Source organism: Acipenser ruthenus, chromosome 4 (assembly GCF_902713425.1).
Source record: "Acipenser ruthenus chromosome 4, fAciRut3.2 maternal haplotype, whole genome shotgun sequence".
In the NCBI taxonomy this organism is placed as follows: Eukaryota; Metazoa; Chordata; class Actinopteri; order Acipenseriformes; family Acipenseridae; genus Acipenser; species Acipenser ruthenus.
Genome location: NC_081192.1, coordinates 23,528,698 through 23,550,409, shown reverse-complemented (window position 1 = coordinate 23,550,409; position 21,712 = coordinate 23,528,698). Strand labels below are relative to the sequence as shown.

Genomic DNA, 21,712 nt, shown 5'->3' with positions numbered 1-21,712 from the left:
AAATGGTTGTTGACCTTCATAAATCAGGCAATGAGTACAAAACAATAGCTAAAAAACAAAATATACCACTTACCACTATTAGGGCAATAATTAAGAAGTTCAAAACCACTGGAACAGTGGTAAACTTGCCTGGTAGAGGACGCAAATGTATCTTGCCCCCATGCACAGTGAGGCAGATGGTTCGGGAGGCAAAGGGAAATCCAAGGGCCACAGTTGGAGAATTACAGAACTTGGTTGCATCTTGGGGTCACCAAGTCTCTAAATCTACAATTAGATGACACCTCTATGCCAATAGGCTATTTGGAAGGTTTGCCAGAAAAAAGCCTTTATTGAGAGCAACCAGCAAACGTAAGTGCCTGGAGTTTGCTAAACGGCACTGGCACTTCGATTGGAACCAGGTGCTATGGTCAGATGAGACGAAAATAGAGCTCTTTGGCCACGCACACCAGCGGTGGGTTTGGCGTTGAAAGAAGAATGCTTGTGCAGAAAAGAACCTCATACCTACTGTAAAATATGGTGGTGGATCTTTGATGTTATGGGGCTGTTTTGCTTCCACTGGTCCTGGGGCCCTTGTTAAGGTCAATGGCATCATGAACTCTACCCAGTACCAGGACATTTTAGACAAAAACCTGGTTGCTTCTGCCAGGAGGCTGAAACTTGGGCACAAGTGGATCTTCCAGCAAGACAATGACCCCACAAATCCACAAAGAAATGGTTAATTGACCACAAAATCAACATTTTGCAATGGCCATCTCAGTCTCCGGACTTGAACCCCATTGAAAACCTGTGGTTTCAATTGAAGAGAGCGGTCCATAAGCGCAGACCGAAGGATATCATGGATCTAATCTCATTAAACATTATAGAAAAAGACTCAGTGTAGGGTGCACAAAGTACTGAAAACAAGGGTGCCAATAATTGTGACAATTGTGATAAATTTATAATTTGAGAAATGTGTAATTTTGGTTGATTCCATTGAATCATTAATAAAGTCAAATATATTCCACATGTTGGAAAATTACAATACAGCTCAGTACTGGCATTATTTATTTTATACAGTCTTTTTGGCTCATCTTTATCAAGGGTGCCAATAATTTTGGAGGTGACTGTATATATATATACAGTGCCTTGCATAAGTATTCACAACCCTTGGACTTTTCCACATTTTGTAGTGTTACAACCTGGAATTAAAATAGATTTAATTAGGATTTTTTGTCACTGATCTACACAAAATAGTCCATAATGTCGAAGTGGGGAAAAAAAATCTACATATTTTTCAAAATTATTTACAAATAAAAAACTGAAAAGTCTTGATTGCATAAGTATTCACCCCCTTTGCTGTGACACCCCTAAATAAGCTCTGATGCAACCAATTGCCTTCAGAAGTCATATAATTAGTTGAATGGAGTTCACCTGTGTGCAATTAAAGTGTCATATGATCTTAGATTAAATACACCTGTTTCTGGAAGGCCCCAGAGTTTGTTAGAGAGCATATCTAAACAAACAGCATCATGAAGACCAAGGAGCTATCAAAACAAGTCCGGGATAAAGTTCTGGAGAAGCACCAATCAGGGTTGGGTTATAAATCAGGGTTGGGTTATAAAAAAATATCCTAAACTTTGAACATCCCCGGAGCACCATTAAATCCATTATTAAAAAACGGAAGAATATGGCACAACTACGACTCTGCCTAGAGAAGGCCGTCCACCAAAACTCAGTGACCAGGTAAGGAGGGCATTAGTCAGAGAAGCAACCAAGAGGCCAATGGTAACTCTGAAGGAGCTGGAGAGATCCACAGCTGAGATGGGAGAAACCGTCCATGGGATAACTATAACCTGGACACTCCACAAAGCTGGGCTTTATGGAAGAGTGGCGAGAAGAAAGCCATTGCTGAAAAAAACCCATATCAAATCCTGTTTGGATTTTGCCAAAAGGCATGTGGGAGACACAGCAAACATGTGGAAAAAGCTTCTCTGGTCTGATGAGACCAAAATTGAACTTTTTGGCCTTAGCGCAAAACGCTATGTGTGGCGCAAAGCAAACACTGCTCATCACCCTGAGAACATCATCCCCACGGTGAAGCATGGTGGTGGCAGCATTATGTTATGGGGATGCTTTTCATCGGCAGGGACTGGGAAACTGGTCAGGATTGAGGGCAAGATGGATGGAGCCAAATACAGGGACATTCTAGAGGAAAACCTGTTTCAGTCTGCAAGAGACCTGGGACTGGGGCGGAGGTTCACCTTCCAGCAGGACAATGACCCTACACACACAGCCAAAGCTACACTGGAGTGGTTTAAAAACAAGAACCTGAATGTCTTAGAATGGCCCAGTCAAAGCCCAGACCTCAATCCGATTGAGAATCTGTGGCAAGACTTGAAAATTGCTGTTCACAAACGGTCCCCATCCAACTTGACAGAGCTTGAGCAATTTTGCCAAGAAGAATGGGCAAAAATTGCAGGATCCAGATGTGCAAAGCTGGTAGAGACTTACCCAAAAAGACTCACAGCTGTAATTGCTGCCAAAGGTGCTTCTACCAAGTATTGACTTAGGGGGGTGAATACTTATGCAACCAACAAATGTATTTTTTTTGTTTAATTAACTTTTGTGTCACAATAAAAAATATTTTGCACCTTCTAAGTGTTAAGTATGTTGTGTTAGTCAAATGGTAAAATTCCTAATTAAATCCATTTTAATTCCAGGTTGTAACACTACAAAATGTGGAAAAGTGCAAGGGGGGTGAATACTTATACTTATGCAAGGCACTGTGTATATATATATATATATATATATATATATATATATATATATATATATATATTTATATATGTTACAATATTTTGCTTTCCTTTTATTTTTTTATTTTACCATCAATATGATTTATATTGAAATACCTCAAGTGGAAACAAAAATGACTGTCGAATGTAATAAAAAAAAAATTCTAGTATAACCTCTATTGCATGAACTGAAAAACGGATATTTTAAATAATTATAAATGAGACTGATTAAAAAAGAATAACAATTGTACATAACCATATTTTGAATGTACCACATTCCACTGCCTACGTAAGACTGCACTAAAAGCAGTGGAATAAGAATAATGTTTAAACCACTGGCATAGATGCACAGCATTATATGGAACTGACAATACAACGTTTGATATGCTGTCACTATTTTAGGGAGTACAGCATTGATTTTACTATAGTTTGGTATTACCTGCAGTAAATAATGTCTTATGTAGCCTTGGGGAACATCTGGTACGTATGCATTAATTCCACCCCTGTTTGAACACTCAGCAGCATATGCACTTCTCTTTTGTCTATTATCCCAGTGTTGTGTTATTCCCAAATATTGACATCGTCTGCTTTTATTAGTACTAACTGCTGTGAAGCCTCCTAGTCTCATGCTCAGCTCTATTTCTTTCTATTGATTACCTTCCTCACTCCAGCAGGTAGCCTTCCAGCTAGGTTGTCCTGAGGAATAGCTTCCAAGGAGTTTATACGCACAATTTACACAGAATTGTTTAAAAAAGACATTAGCCAAATCAGTGACCCTCAGTTAATCAATATTGTACAATTCAGCTGTTGGCACACAGTCACATGTTAGTCATTAAAACCAACAGCGCTACCATTCTGTACTTTAAAATACGTTATTCGTTTCTGATTTATTTATTTCTGTTTAAATATCCCTTCAATGTACAGTCTAATGTGTAGTCTAATCTGGGATACCAAGATTGTATTGTTATGGATGTAAATGCTGAACATTTGCTTTTTGATAGTACTTTAAAATATTTTCAGTTTAGGAGAAATAATGTTTCATACAATGGAATGTTTTTCATTAAGTCCAATCAGGCGATAGGAAACAAAGGACCTTTTATTTAAGAATATGAAGAGAAAATAAAAAAAAACAGAAAACCTTTTAGAACTGAAAAGCCTAGTTATAATATGTTAAGAGAAGGTTTGTAGAATGAGAGCTTTTTTCTTGTTTAAAATTAATCATATTAAAATGCTCATGTAAACTGCTTTCTACAGAAGGTCAAAAGTCTAACGTAATTACACAACATAAGAAGGGTTCAAAAAGCATATGCTTTGAAATTAGCACAAGCTGCAAATATTAAACAAAACAGTAGTACAGCTTGTCTTTAATAAGAAGAATGTCCTACTCAAAGATTGATTTGTGAAATTACAGCTAGTTAAAGTATTTAATTAGAGTATGCAAGATGTCTGATTTTTTTTAACCTGTTGCTAATCTTCAGCCTTCTAATTTGTTTTTCTCTATACAGCTCTCTGAAACTATGTATCTATGTAGGTAGCTAGTTGATGTACAGTATGTACCTAACATTAGATGTTACATATTTAATCCATTGCTATTTATTAGAAGTTCTAATGTTTCTAATATATCATTTTGTTTTCTTCCCAAAACTAAATGAACCCATCACATCTTTTGTAAATTTGAAAATAGTTTTTAACTCCAGCTATTCTTGTTGGTATTTGCAAATTTCCTCTTTCTTGAGCAGTAGAAGGTACTGTAACTGTACCGATCAAGAAAGAAGAAGTTATTGTCATTCACTCCAAATCTCAAAATTCCTAAGAAAATAAAGAGTTGTTTTGAAAACAGGCTTAGCGGAGGCCTGTGGAAAAGACTGTTTTATTATTTTTTGGTATGACTGAATATTTTCTATAGCTATCATAGCATAACAGGTTCAAGAGCCAGTGGCTTTGAAGAAAACATTAACTTTCATTAATACTATTTCTGTATGTAATCATAAGCAGAGGAAAATGCTTCTGTTTTTCTTTTCTTTTTTTTTTTTTTTTTCCGGGGGAGAGGAGCCACAACAAAGGGTATATTCAGAGTAAACTGTATCCTGATTTTTATTGCAGGAGATGAACGGCTCAGTTGAAGAATTACATTATTTTTAAATACAGCTTATGCATTTTACATGACCTGTGCTTCCTACCCTTTTTTTCTTTTTAAAGACTGCTGAGGGGGAGCTGAGGATATGAACCCCAGGTATCAGAGACTTGCTGAAAGTTGACTAGCCTGGCAACAACGCCAACCTGAAGCTCACAAAGCAACATTGCCAATGAATCTGCTGAGAAAAATCCACAGAGAATTGAGAGAAAACCTGCACAGAAAAGGACAGGAATAGCTGCGCATGGAAACAGCACAAAGGCAGGTGTGGTATGGGAATTCCTCATCTGTTTGTACACTAAATCCACTGCTGCTGTTTGTTTGCTGTGGAAGGATACTAGGACCATTTTCTATATGTCTCGTATTTTGTGTTTCGGTTTTAATGCCAGTAGGATTTTAAAAAAAGGCTTTGCGGGCTAAGGTTTGATGTGTTGTTTGTCTTGGTTTGCCTCTCAGCACACGTTGTGGGGTGATTCTTTTGGATTTATTTATGTTTCCTGTACTGTGTTTCTGTAGAAGGAAAGATGGTTACAGATTGCAGAACCTTTGACCTTTTAGTCTTTGGGGAATTTATTGCTAGTTAGCTATTGTCAGTTGTTGATGCTAGATGTAAACTACTGTAACTGTTTTTATAAAGAAATCGTATGTTTTAGACCTGCTTATATATAACTATATTTCTATTATTTTAGAAATAAGGAATATAGCTGTGTGAAAATAGTAACCTTAAAAAAAAAAAACAACTAATCAAAACCATCAGCTTACCCAGGTCCCCATAACCTGACACACATGCATTCATGTGCGTTCATTTATAATACAGCTGGTATATAGATTTAAATAACTTCACACACTGGGATTGTTAGTTACATATTTTACCTACTGTATTTAATGCTGTCTACATATGTTTAACTACTTATCACATATTCAGAGAGTACAGGCTAACAATGACCTGGATGTAAATACTGTATTACACAATAAACTTAAGTTTATACATTATAAATATTTTATAGCAATATTAATAATTTTGCAGATTTATGTTTAAAACTTGAAACTTGTGATTATTTGTCTTTATATTCCTTCATGGGCAGCAGTGTGGAGTAGTGGTTAGGGCTCTGGACTCTTGTTCGGAGGGTCGTGGGTTCAATCCCAGGTGGGGGACACTGCTGCTGTACCCTTGAGCAAGGTACTTTACCTAGATTGCTCCAGTAAAAACCCAACTGTATAAATGGGTAATTGTATGTAAAAATAATGTGTAAAACAATAAGTAAATAAAATGTAATTGTATGTAAAAATAATGAGATATCTTGTAACAATTGTAAGTCGCCCTGGATAAGGGCGTCTTCTAAAAAATAAATAATAATTTGTAACCAACAGAAATATTATGATTGTAGGCATAAAGTATCTATATAAGTGTTAAGGCTCTATTAGAAAACAAGTCATTTGTTTAATAACATAATCTGCACCTAGGGGGACTTTTAAGCTTTTACATCTGAGTATTAAGAATTTCTGCAAGCTGTTCAGTCAAATGAATGCTGAACTTAGTAAGAACTGCCTATATCTGTTAGTTCTCCGGGCATCTGTATAATAATACAATGTTTGCTTGTTTTATGTGACCCACTTTTTTTGTCTAATGAATATCAATTTAATCTTAGACACGTGTAACCTCAGCTGATTTTTTAGGTTGATGTCAATTAGTATTAGCATATCAATGTTGCGAGAGAGACATAGAAAAGTACCTTAAAAGCTATCCATTTGATATGGAAAACAGCCCTGCTGCCATCCTGTATTATTACATGTTGATTATCTGATGCAAAGCTTTGGTGGACGTTGTTCTTGAAAAGTAAAACAGAACAGGGAAGTGCTGGGACCAAATCAGATGTCCAGGTGCATTAATTTCACCATAAGCCTAATAATAATTTGATCATTTAACTTCAATTATTCAATGATTATATTCAGTGCTCTTATTTCTTTGTTAACATACATACAGTATGTATAACATAAGTGGGGAGAAAGCAGGAGGTGTGTCCCTTTAAAAAGGCTTGCTCTTGACTATTTGAGTTTCTTTCATGTCAAAGTCACAAAGAATAGTGTGTGTGTGTGTGTGTCTTTTAGTCTGAAGTGGTCTTAGTGTTTCTCAAATAAAGTGTCTTTATTTTTAATGTGGCATTTTATAAATGTATATATGTGTGTGTGTGTGTGTGTGTGTGTCAATGAGCTGACAAAATTAGAGAAAATGTCCCCACAAATATAGTAATTCCTGAAAAAATGACGCCGTGGGGATGTCCCCACTTTGTAAAACACATTTTTAAGAACTAAATATGCCTTATTATGAGAAGTCCCCACAAATGTAGGAATGCAAACGTGTGTGTGTGTGTGTGTGTGTGTGTGTGTGTGTGTGTGTGTGTGTGCGTGTGCGTGTGTGTCTTTCTGTATATGGCATCTGTAAAAACTAAATAACTTTTGACAATAGACTTATTTATTTTTGATAAATCCTGCAGCATATCCTCATTCTGAACTACAGTGAATGACAATATATGTGATGCCCAATGTGCTGAAACAAAGCAGGTTGCTGTCAGTTTAAAAATGACTATAATAAAAGTGACCACGAAGATGGATCTTGTGATTTTGCGTTTCTAATCAGTCATCTGTGAAGAACACTTTTGCTTTGATTCAGCAGACTGGTGACAGCCATGATTGATAGTGCGTAAGGATAAAAAAGGTTATTAACTGTCTTCCTATTAAACTTGGTGTAATACCCCTCTAGTGTAGCTCTAACTTTTTAAGTTGGAGCAACATTGAGGTGAGGTCACAGTTGAACCCTGATACAAGTACAGCTTTAGATGTACTAGCTCTTGCATTCTGGCTGGACAAGAAGTCCACATTACCAGGGTCCAGCTTCCAATGAAACAAATCTGTAAAACTGTCTGCTAGAAATTGTATACATGTAAGCCTTTTACCCGCTAATGTAAAAAACCCAATTGAAGTTAATAAAAACACATAATATGTTTTCTATTTACCAGCACTAGTATATTTTGTGGTTACCCAAAAAAGGTGAAATTTCAACTTTTTCATTAGAGTGAAGATTTACAGTATTGCATAGTATAAAGTGTAAAATACACTGAATGCCTTTGCCATTTGTATATTTGTCTGTTGGTACGAATCACTGACGAATCAGTAGAATACAATGTATAAGGGCATAATTCCTTTCACATTGCTCTATTTATTGATGGACTATATGGTACACTTTATATAATAATACTGTCATACCCTAATCAGAACTTTAAAGCTGAAGCTTTTGCTATACCACCATGTCACTACACAGTAATAAGTGGATCACAATGCCATACTGTAGTTAGATGTTATTTCCTGTATCATACTACTTTTGTATTATTAATAGTATATATGTTTTCTTATAATCACACCAGTATTTTAAGTATAAAAGATTAAGTTAAATTTAAGCCTTTTTTTAGCAGACTTTAAAATAAGTCATACTGACGCATCTTTGGGGATTAAAACCGCATTAATGACAGGAGAATGCAATAATTGCATGTGTATTTTTATGACTTGTATTTTAAATACAAATAACAGAAATGTAGTCTGGGGACCAAAAACATAGTAAAAACCAAAATAAATAAATAAATAAATAAAAAGTGTATATTTTGTTTAATTTGCACTGAATATTAACATACACTTTTTAAATACCTAACACATATCTAAAAGCTTTCAAAAACCATTACCAATAATATGGCAACAGACTACAGCACATTCATAGAAATCTACCATAGGGAATGCACTTACCTCATACATAAAGAAATATCCAAATTTTAAGATCCTCATTTTAAACCATTGGTCCTGTCCAATTCCAAGGTTGTGTGAGGGTTTTTTTATAGCTTTTTTTTTTGACTGCTCGCTTTTCCTGGCACTGAAAACCGTGCAAACGGATTTCAGCAAACAAATGCACTGAGGGGGTGTTCTCAGCAATTTGGCCCTTGGGTGTATTTTCAAAGTAAAACAGTGAAGGGAATCTGAGATTTTCTAGTTTAGGCCTGTTTATATATATATATATATATATATAATGAGGAATACTTATTGAAAATATGGAAATAAATCTTAGATTTTTTATTTAGTTTTAGATTTTATTTTTTTAAGCAAAGTGCTTTTTGTTAAAAGACTGTGCTTGTTAGAATTGGAATGAAAGTGGCTTTCTACACATATAGTTTACTATAATACGCCTAAGAAAACTCTTAGTGGACAGTAACATGTATTCTAAGCAGTTAACAAAAATAGCAATCAAATTGATGTCAATTGCTAACTAGTAGATTGTACATCTTGGTTGTATTAGGGATTGCAGTTTTAGTTTGGGTAGGTATATGTGTGTTCCAAATACCTCCCCCACATTTGAAAATCAAATCATAGTGATTCAAAATTAGCATACGTTTCTTTCAGAATTTTCTGTTGTAATGTTTTTGACATATTTTCTGAAAGAATTGAATGTAAGTACAAATATTTCAGCGCTCATATACATTTAAAATGGGAAGGTTTGTCTTTGAATAATTGCCTATGTTTTGCACCATGGTAAATGTATATTCTGGGCAGCAGTGTGGAGTTGTGGTTAGGGCACTGGACTCTTGACCGGAGGGTTGTGGGTTCAATCCCCAGTGGGGGACATTGCTGTTGTACCCTTGAGCAAGGTACTTTACCTAGATTGCTCCAGTAAAAACCCAACTGTATAAATGGGCAATTGTATGTAAAAATAATGTGATAACTGTATAATGTGAAATAATGTATAATGTGATATCTTGTAACAATTGTAAGTCGCCCTGGATAAGGGTGTCTGCTAAGAAATAAATAATAATAATAATATTCTAAACACAAACACATATATTCAGCCATATTTCCTAGCATTTTAGCAATAGTGATGACCCCTCAACGCACAGTAAAAGATACAATAAGAAACATACACATTAGAAATATACAACATAATAATTTACTACTTTAAATATATTTAAATGTAGTATAATAATGTTGTTGAGGGTGTGAAAAACAAACAAACAGGTGCAGGTATATTGCATATTACAAATTGAGTTTCAATGTTTATTTAATTTATGAATACTAATCAGACTGTTGATCAATGTAATTCAACTATGATATTACAGTTCATGATAACATTTAAACAGGAAACTAACATGTTTATGATCAAGGCTATATATTACTGATTAAACTAATAAATTCCATGTGTCTGTTGAAAGTTAAACTGCAATAGTCATTGGTTTGATGCCAGATACAATCTTATAGGTCACAGTGCTGATAACAGAACATGAACATTGACTACTGCTATGTCTTTTAGGTTTGCCAATCATTTAAGTGAAAAGTCACTTAAAGGTACTTCTTTCAAGACATAGATGAATCTGTAATTTGAATCGTGTCCAGTTTGAAGGAAACATACAGTTTACACCATCAAACGAATGAAGGTTGTGTTTATTCCAAGCACATATAGGTAACTCCTTTATGAACTTTAGAACTTAGTGTCCAGCATTGCATGCTATACATGTAAATTGTTAAAGCATTTGGGTTGTGCAAACAAGTAAATGTTCAAATGCACATTTTGTAGTTCTCAAAATAGCTTTTAATAATATTTCATAAACAGCCAAAGGGATTAAATAAAACACCTGCATACAGATACAATAGAGGACCTCCAAGTTCAGCAAACACACATTTAACATTAGATCAGTGTGACTTTTTTTTAAATCCATTATTATTATTATTAGTAGTAGTCGTAGTAGTAGTAGAAGTAGTCGTTGCTGTTGTTTTTGTTGTTGTTGTTGTTGTCGTAGTAGTAATGAAAAGCTACTTTTAATCAATAGTTACTAATGTAACTAAACAAATATATTGGCTAATTTATGCAGTAAGGATGAAATCAAACTGGTAGCTGTAATATTAGAAAATGAACTGTGGTGATTTAAGACTTCTTAAACTCCAGACGTTGTCTTAAAAAAAATAATAATAATAATAATAATAATAATAATAATAATAATAATAATAATAATAATAATAATAATAATAATAATAATGTATTAAAACAAATGGTGAATGTATTGATTAATAACCACATGCAATATAAACCTTTGAGAAATAACGTACCCCCGTTCTTAAAATGTATTGGTTCTATTCCGTCCTATTGGTCGTGATTTGATGCGTCAGGTTGCCATGGAAGGCATTTCCCCTTGGCGATGATGCCCAATTGTAACAGGGCTATGCACAAAGCGGGAATGGACCACTGAATGCCTGAATAGGGATACTGAGTATACCCAAGAGTAAAAGTGGGAGAGACCTAAACAAAGGGTTCACTGGGGTTGACAGATAATAACCAACTAAAACAATAAGTGAAACATGGGAGATCACAGCACAGAATTCAACCAATTAAGTATACAAAAAGAAAAGAAAGTTATGGCAAAAGAGAATCTTCCTTTTCTCTCTGAATTATATACATTGCATAGAAATTGTATTATTACCGTCAACAAAATTAGCAACAATAACAGAACCAAAAGATAGGTCTGTTAGCAATATGTGTACAATATTAAGAAATGCAAAAAAAGGTGATGACCAAAGAATCCCCGTTTAACTACAGTACACATAATGTGAACATAAATAAATACATAAATAAATCATAAAGCCTAAAATTTAAAACCTAAAAACAACTGACAACTGAAAATAACTGATATAAAGTAGCTAATGTAAGTCTATAGATTATGTATATAAAAAAACGCAATAACATAAGATACAGATGCGGCAAGACAAAGGAAATGGAGTGAATGGTAAAATTAAATAAACAGAAAAATCTAAAACAATCAAAGTCTCAACTGGAAATGGGAAAAATGTTTCGTGTGATATAAATAAAAAATCAGTAGAAAGCATTAGTCAATCAAGGAAGAGTGAACAATAAAAATAAATGCACACAGAAGAGCATGGGGGCAAGTGGGCGGGAACAGTAGGGTGAAAAGATTGAGAGGGAGGTATACTGACCAAGTGAGGGGCTGAGTGTACAGTTTAGTGTAGATTTCCTGGTGTGATGGACTTGCCTAGTGGAGTCACTATTCAAGCCCACTCCCACACGACTCACTAACTACTTTACAGACACTTTCATTGATTTTCTTTATCAAATAAACAGGATACCCCTGCCAGCAACATCATTCCCACCACACGCGCTCCCGAACGCTAGCAACTGTGATTCAATGTACATTTGTTTCACAATTATGTTATACAACATTACTGTTTTAAACTAAGCCCATTATCAAATCATTTACCGGTACCATACGTTTCAGTAAGTGTAAGAAATGCAGAATCACTTATAAATACATGAATTGAAGTATGCTGATGATATTTGTAAAGCTTAAAATCTGAACAAGTAAAATAAAACGTCAGCAATTGATAAAAATGGAAAGAGGAAACTACATAAATGTTATAAAATTAGTATCGTCTGATTAAAATAATTATTTAGGCCTCTATAATTCTATGTGGATGAAAAGTATATATTATTATAATTACTGTCATCAGCGCGGTCAATATCATTTTACATCTTGACAGGGGGTTATCATACATATATATATGATAACCCCCTTTTGGTGTATTTATAGGAAAAGTGAAAACTATTGAACTAGTTTCATGTTCTGTATATAGATTTCCGTTTATCTGATCGATCGGAATGGTCCAATACATCGATTAAGGTTTAGTGTTTTACAAACAACCATTTGTGCATCTCGATTTTATGTTGCAAACGATTGTATCATTAGTTGCTTGAAGATTAACAGGTCTTGCCAGGGCAGAAAAAAAAAATTAAAATTAAATATTGTTTTGGATCATAAAAACTGATACAAAAAAATAAAATAAAATAAATGATAAAAGACGCAGACCCTATTTGTCTTTTAAGATAAATATTTCAGAAAAAGATCGAGCATTTAGTCCTTGTAGAAAGAAAAAAAATCCCTCTGAGTTATATGCGATCATGGGGTGATTGCGGAATATTAAATTAAAGTTAGATAAGTCCGCACTGAGGGAGGCAGCACCCAATCCAGAACTTATTTCCCATTTTCTGTTACAGCATCACTGCGCCTCTCTTTGCAATGACAATGTGCCAAATCTAGGCATTCTGAAAACATTTTCTGTATGCTTTAAGTGGGGCTTCAGAGAGAAAGGAGAAAACAAGATGCTCTTTTATTCCGTAAGGTACATTTTATTTTTACTTTTGCTTTATCTTATTACAGTAATGGAGGGTAATCTTGAAAATAAACCTTGTTGTCTCGTAGTGGCTATCAATTTTTTTGTACTATTTCTTTTCTGTGTTTCATTTTAAAAACAGAGATAGCGGAAGATTTCAACTGCGAAAACTGGAACTCATGTTTGCATTTAATTGTAATGTTATTTTGTGGCAGCTGGTTGTTTCATATTTATTGTAAAATGCAAAGATGTGCACGCGATGAATACATTGAAGGTTTGGTGCTTCTGAGTATATATATATATATATATATATATATATATATATATATATATATATATATATATATATATATAAATGGTTATAGTTAAACATTTGCTTTTCATTTCTGGAAATTCATACTTCAGTTTGGAGGTTAGTTACGTTACAAAAAAGTTTGAGGTGGTTTGTAAATTGTTTGCTGTTTTAAGATGTGTAGACTTGTGCGTGCTAGGTAGCATGCTTTGATGTTTTTAGGGTTGCAATTAAAAACATGCTTTTTTGGTTTATGTTTGGTCTGCAGCTTTCAAAGATGGTAAGCTTATGGGATGTATATATGCATTCTGTTAATAGTGTTTGTGGACAGTGCTAAATGATTTTATTTATAAACTTTAGGGTCGATTGCTAGAGTGGAGGAGGGTCAGACTCCTGACAAATATATGACCTTTTAAACCCCAGAGGGCGCCAGGCGTGTTCATCGTACCTTTCCCTATAAGGGTCTATAGAAAATAAACCTTAAAATCACAAACACTCAGATGCATAACATTAACATCGTTTAACAAGAAAACAGGTATGGCTAGGAATGTATATATATATATATATATATATATATATATATATATATATATATATATATATATGTATATATATATATATATATATATATATATATATATATATATATATATATATATATATTTACTGATTTACGTGTTTTGTTTCTTGAAACAATACACAACCGAGAAATGTCCCGTTTCATTGTAACATATAATAATAATAATAATAATAATAATAATAATAATAATAATAATAATAATAATAATAATAATAATAATAATAATAGCTAATAAACAATACACGCATTTCAGTGTCAATGTAGGCTACATGAATTGTTGGTTAAAATGTAAGATATGATGTTGTTGTGCCCAATTCTTTAATTGCATTTCTTTAAATGAATGATTAAAATGTTTTACTTTCAGATCGCTATCTTCTTTTTGAGGAGTGGGCTACTGTGGTAAAGAAAAATGTTAGTTAACACATCGCCTTTGTGAAATAGCCCCCGGGAAAAGAAGTAGCCGCTGAGTGAGTGGGAGGGAGGGGGTTTGGGATCTCCAAGTGTCTGCAACCCAGATAAGGGGTATCACACGTTTTAATCCTGTGAAAGATCCCTCTCTAACACACGGCGGTTCATTATGTATCATCAAAATTAAACACAAGCAATATAAACATATCATTAAAGTGGGTTTGCACTCGTGTACGCGTGCTGAATCCCAAGAACGTAGAATCGCTGCGTATACCTTGGGACAGTTGCTAAATTGGTTACTAGATTTTTATCAGACCTAATCTAGCACTGATCGTGTTTGAAACTTAAAATTGAAGATATGTGTATAATATTCAGCCCAACACGCGACTATAACATTTTTTAGGCAACATTAATCAGGTACAGGGTGAGAGAGAGGAATAGGCCTATTGTTGTTTTGTTACCCATATCCTGTACACACATTCAGAAAAAAATTATATACAGTATGTAGTGATTTCTTTTAACCTGATTATTATTATTATTATTATTATTATTATTATTATTATTATTATTATTATAATCATAATCATAATCATAATAATAATAATAATAATAATAACAATAATAATCAGGTAAAAATAAATCACTACATACTGTATAGTCATTTTTCTGAATGTGTGTACAGGGTATGGGTAACATAACAATGTTCTTCCCTGGTTAGTACCGCACATAACTGCACTTTCATGCCTCTAAATCGTTACTTGGTGCTGCCGTTTTGTGACCCAGAGGGGTAGCGAGAGATCAGGCTGAAAATACAAAGCTTCAATCGTCTACCTTTAGGAAAGCCGGAGACCAAATTGAGACCTCCAGACATAACAATCCGATGAGACACTGCACGGGAGACCTGCAGAGAGGAATCCAGTATGTACAATGTGTACAGCCACAACGCGTCTCGCTGTTTTATCATTAGATCTGAAACCCAGCTCGCTCAATTCACCTCCTTCGATTTTTTCATAAAGGAGAGGCGATCTCTTGATTTTCCCCAACGATTAACATCTTGTTGGGTCTCTTTTCGATAGCGACTATTAGGAGAGAAAGAGAGAAATAAAAGGTTAGGGTGAAGTGGAAACTCCTGAAGTGCACTTCGGTGGGGAGAGAATAGCACAGATGGATTCAATACAGTAATTATTTTTGGTACCGTAGTCTAGTTATACAACATATATATAGTTCCTCGGCATTAATTTATATTGTTTTGCAAAATACAATTACTTAAATCTTCTCCTTATTATTTTGCTGTTTAAAGAACCTATATATATATATATATATATATATATATATATATATATATATATATATATATATATATATATATATATATATATATATATTTACATGCACCGCGTTTCCTGCTTATGCAATCAATATTTTAGACTGCACAGTTGTTGCAAACAAAATATTCCTGTACATTGTATTCAAAAGTTCTATTTATTTAACACTGATTTGTTTTGGAAACCACGTTACGCGTTTTTAAGTTAATCTTAGAGCAGTACACTGGTGCTCGTTTACATATTTTTTTAAATATATTTAACTTTCAAATATATACACAGCACTGGTTTATTATTAAGCGTGTGGCCACATATGTATTTGAGAAAGGCTGTTCTAATTCACCCGTTGTCTTCAGTGCCGCTGAAAAAATGTTCAGTTTATTCTTTTGCATCCTCGAATTTCTAAAATAGTATGTGGAGTGTCTTCAATATTATATATATATATATATATATATATATATATATATATATATATATATATATATATATATATATATATATATATATCTTTATATAAGGATAAGTGCTTACTTATCCAAATAGCGTCTGTGGTTTTAATTAGTAAAAAAATCATTTTTAGTAAAACTGGTAGCCTACTTGGACATCATCAATAAAGATTGAGAGAAAAAGATACAGACAGTTTCTGCTATTTTCATGGGTTATTATTATTATTATTATTATTATTATTATTATTATTATTATTATTATTATTATTATTATTATTATTAGGCCTATTGGTAGTAGTAGTCGTAGTCCTAGTAGTGTTCTATGCAGCTTGCAAGGTCTTGTCTCTTGAAATTACTGAAACATTAGCAGAAGTTGCTGTCTTAAATATTTTGGTGTAGATATGCATTTATTGTTCTATCTATTACAATTTATGAACCCTTCACATGACTTTGTAAAATACCATGTCCTTAAAATTGAATGTATTGTGTTTATTGCATCAGAGATTGCACTTCTCCAGATTGCTTTACTTTATGGTGATACATCAGTTTTAAAAACATTGTGGTTTTAAATGTGTGGCTGTTCTGTATTATGAGAAGTCCAACTTGATTACTTTTCCCCTAGCTTCACATTTGAATCTAAACATAAAGACACAGTTGGTGAAATTCATTGGAATTCCTGGATGCTCAGTGGCAGACAGGGATTTCTCATTAAGTATACCTTAAAGATTTTCCCCCCATTAGATCATTTTTGTATCTCTGGCCCTCCAAGCCCTGCAGCTCTCTAAGTTGAGCTGCGCGTCATTTGCAATGTGGAGACTGTTGATCACCTCACTAATTACACCTCGCTCTCTCGCTCTCTCGCTCTCTCTCTCTCTCATTCCCAGAGTGCATGTCGGGAATAGACACACAAAGACATGCGCACTCAACTTAATCAGCCATTTTTTTAAACAGGGCTAAAACGATAATAATTAGCAGAATAAAGACATATCGGATTTTCATTTCCTTTCCTCTTTTTCCCAACCCCTTCACAACCTAAACTGCAAGGCTGCGGTCGACACATGCTTTAACAGCCGGACCCAAAGGACCGCTTCATACCCTCTCTGTTGTTCGTATTTTTTTCCAATAAAGTTGAAGGATTATTATTATTATTATTATTATTATTATTATTATTATTATTATTTAAAAAGATAACTTTCGCGATCATTGGATGTGACCTACATCAAGTAACAAAAAGGAGAAGAAGGAAGGAACTGCGAGGGGAAAAGAAAGTAAGTTTATTTTTTCTTTAACTTTTATTGAGTAGTTCGTGTTAAATTTAGGTCGAGTATTGATTATCTTTCTGGTTGATCTTGCACAATCTTTGATATTCCGCTCTCACTAGATTACAGCTGTTTGCAGCGATTTCCTTTTAGGTATGATTTTTTGTTAAATCGTATATCAGTTTGTTTATACAAGTGCTTTCGTCTGATTTTAGAGCTATAAACTGTCAGAGTTATGACTGACAAATCCTATACGTTGCCAAAAAACACATTAACAGAAAGTTTATTCGCTCTTCTGGGGAGATTATCGTAATGGCAAAACTTACAAATGATATTTTTTTTGTACATTAGCTCTATGTATTTAATTTCTTAAAAATAAATAAATAAAACCTACTGGACATCTAATCTCCAATAAACGTTTTAGATTAGTAGTCAAACACTGTTAGTTATTTTGTTACGGACGTAATGCCAGAGTATTATTACGAGATCGCTACTCACTTTGATCTTGCAGTTTGCGAAAATGTCAGAAGGTTTGCGAGAACGCAAATGGTTTAAGTTTGGAAATAGCTTTTACATTTTGATGACGACTAACTTAATACAAAAATAGTATCCTAAACAATGCCTTTTGTTAATGCGCAGTTAATTATTACATTGTCTCGTATAGCACTCGTATAGCAAAACCAGCGGTTCCTTTTTTTTATTAGGTTATATTAAAATAAGTTTTTTAGCAGGTGGTAAGACAACGATGTTTCTATGTACTCTTTTTGTTACCTGTGAGATGCTTGGGAGTTTCTTTTTTTCGGTTGCTTGGATGAGTGTCTTGCCGAAAAGAAGGCATATTATTGGGATTCAACCCTAACCTCACCCGGTCCGTTAGCGGTAGAACAGATCAACACCCAAGTCTTTGGTGGGTTATCAAACAAGAGAAACGGGATACAAAATACAACTTCACCAAGATGGTTATGATACACTTTCATCAACACCGATTCCCTCTTTGACCGCTATATTTCCTCTTGCCGAAACAATTCCCCATTTTTTTATAAACCAAAGATTTTGCGAGGCGGATTTAGCCTTTTCTAGGTACGTTGGTTTTGTGAAGTGTGTTTGTTATCAAAGAAGTAGAGAGAGGTAGCTGGAACCCTGCCTTTCTCGTTTGCTGGTTAGTTTGAGGTAGATATGGCTGCGATTGGGACGCGACAGTGACAGAAGCATCGATCGCTTCCATTGAGAGCAAAGCAAAAAGCAAGGCGAAAGCCAAGCAAAGCACAAACCTGGGTACGTAACAAGAGTCTGACTGTCAACAGCGCTCCTCATCATACAGCACCATCCGAACCAAGTACAAAGACAAGAAAATCATTTTTGAAAAACCTATTTGGATAGTGCTCCCGAAAAACGGTCTGCCGCCTTTTTGACACGAGTTCGACGTTGTTTTGTTATTTCTTTTATTGGAATATCTGTTTTAAAAATTATATATGCCGGACAAGCAAATTGGCCATTTTTTTCTCTTTAATTTACCGATATTCTCCTGTGTGACGGACGTACAGTTACATCTCTCTGTACAGCTGCATTTTCAACAATGACATACAAACAAGGGGGACATGTATTTTTATTTTTTATTTAAAAAAAAAAAAAAAAAAAAAAAAGTATTGGTGTGGAACATATATTTAAATACACATTTCGGTTGTTATAATCAATAAAAAACATTCAAGTTTGTTTTAACACATTACCTTTCACTGCGCTATACCTGAAGAGCACATCTCGTTTTAATTATATGCATATACTATTTTATTTATATATATATATATATATATATATATATATATATATATATATATATATATATATATATATAAAGCTAATACATCTTTGTTTCTAGGGACATACAAAAGCAGCTGTAAAATATTAACGTTGGAAATTGCTTTACATTAACTGGCGATTTTAAAAAAAGACACCATACGAACAAAAACATAATATTAATAATTATAATAATTAAATACAATTTAATATGTTTATATTTTAACCAAAAAGGGTACATATACAAAAGGGAGCCTGGTTTATCTAAAAAAAAACAAGATTAGATATTTAAATAGAGTGCTGTTATATTGCAGTGGTTTAATGTTGCATTTCAAAATCTAATGTGGTTTACTTTCCCTTCCATTAACTCGAAAACCCCTGAGGTTTACAATTATTTTTTAAAGATAATACATTTAAGATTGCATAGGTAGGCAGAGAGGAATCTCATAAAGGCAAGAGGGAAGCCTTTAATAACTCTTGAGATTCAGACATGTTCAGCAGTTAGATTGGCTCTGGCTTCTCCAAGGGTCGACAATGTGTCATTGCCATGAAGCCAAATTGCCCTCTGCCTATATGATATTAATGTGCAAATCAATATTTCAGGGATTACATTTCCCTTCTTCATTTTTTATGGTTTCTACCTCAATAAGTCTGAAGTCTAATAGAAGAGGCTGGGTGATTTAAAATCCTTCACTGCAGAAAGGCTTGCAACGGCTTGTTGAAAACCTTTCGCTGTGTTTTAATGTTTTACACAGGAAATCCAAAGATTTCTGGGAAGCTATTGGTGCGAAATGACATAAAGCACCATGGTTAGGCTAAAGGCCGAAGGAGTTTTATTTATCCAGCTGGATCCTTAAAAATATTGTGCTAATCCTGTATCGATGTATTTTAAAATCAATGCCCCCCCCCCCCCCTTATGTTTTAATGATTTGTTTAGTATTCCCCAACAGGGTGCTATACATGTAAACATATTTAGTTGCAATTTTGTAATATTTAACGAAATAAAAGCACATTTACAGAGGTTCACATCGTTTGGGTTTTAAATAATTTCTCAAACAAATACAATGCTGCACAGGCAGACACTAAGTAGGAATATGTAATCTGCTACTGAAATGCATTATACAAACTATTAGATCAGGTTACAGTATATCGTTTTTTGTTGATACAGTTCACTCTGTTTCATGTATCTTTTCTACAGTGTGGAGACAAGCACAGCTTGAAACAATAATCAAGCTGAAATTTTAAAATTATACAAAAAGTAATTTCATTGAATGAACTGTATTAGAATGATCTATCATTCAATGGCAAATGTGAAGACAAACTGAAGATTTTCATAACTAGCAAAAAAATAAAGAAATAATGCATGGCAGAAATTTTGTTGACATCTCAAAGCTTTGACATTATCATATAATCTTTGGAAGTTTTACTGTCTATCATTTGGTGGTGTTTTATAGTCCTAAACCATCTGGACCAAGTTCCGCACAGCTGCACAAATTTCATATGTGATAGAACATTTTTTCCATTCAGTGTGAACTGTTCCTTCCTAAAACTCAGAACAGATTCGCTTAATTTAGCTTGCTAAAAGAGATGCACATGAAGAAGGACAAAGGGCCCTTTAATCTTCACAGGCTGTTTGTTTTTCTTTAAGATTCCTGTCCATTTGAATTTGAAAAGTTATGTTTATCAAGGAGACTGTATGGTTCTGAGGTGTGACATTAAAATAATAATTAAAAATAAATAAATAATTATCTTGTGCTGGTACTTTGCACTGCTATTTAAAGGTTTTATTCATGCCTGTCAAAATATACAGTTAATTTTTTCTTATTTACAATTAATCTCAATAAAAATAATATTAAATTGTGCTTTATGCAGTTGCTGAAAATGTGTAATTACATTTAATTAACACTGACAAAGTAATCAACATTCCTTAATGTCCTTTTGCATATATTAATCTGGTGCTCATTTCTGACAGGTCGATTTAACCTCTATGTAGACTTGCCTAAAAAAAAACACACAACTAGCTATTTTTGCTATTTCCCCTATGATTATTATAGATATAAGTGTGAAATTATAACTTCATTACTTCAGAACTGTTTTGCTTTTGTTGATGGAGCAATTGAGTTTGCTAGGATACAGGGTTACAAAACATGCACAGGTCCAGATGATTTACCCCCCCCCCCCCCTTAAATACCTTCTAGTCTTGTGGGTGGAAAGATGAGAAGTCAGGAGTAGGCTTAATGTATTAAGTGCAGGGCCTTTTTGTGTCAGCCCTCGGGCTGTACTGTAACATGCAGAGCCTTTCCTACTTAGAAACTGTCTGAAGGGTTAAAGACTTGGATCGGGTTCAAATTGAAAAGCGCCCAGGGAAAGTGCATGTGAATATGTACAAGTTTCATGTAATTAGTACTTAATTATATTAACATATGCAGATTGTCAACTTAGAGGCTTGTTCAGCTGGCAAAGATCAACTGAGCATAAATGGTGTATTGTTC

At 33.9% G+C, this 21,712-nt stretch overlaps 1 protein-coding gene across 3 annotated transcripts in view; it reads left to right on the top strand.

Moving 5' to 3' along the window:
- The first annotated feature begins 12,578 nt into the window (after nucleotides 1-12,578).
- Nucleotides 12,579-21,712, top strand: part of LOC117400179 (zinc finger homeobox protein 4-like) — a 101,932-nt gene continuing 92,798 nt past the window's right edge. For 2 of the 3 annotated variants that reach the window (XM_059022208.1, XM_033999670.3), the window contains exon 1: nucleotides 17,030-17,435. The gene's annotated coding sequence lies outside the window, so the exon portion shown is untranslated. Of the gene's footprint in view, nucleotides 13,129-17,029; nucleotides 17,436-21,712 lie in introns of those variants that run through there. The other variant, XM_059022205.1, reaches the window with a different exon arrangement.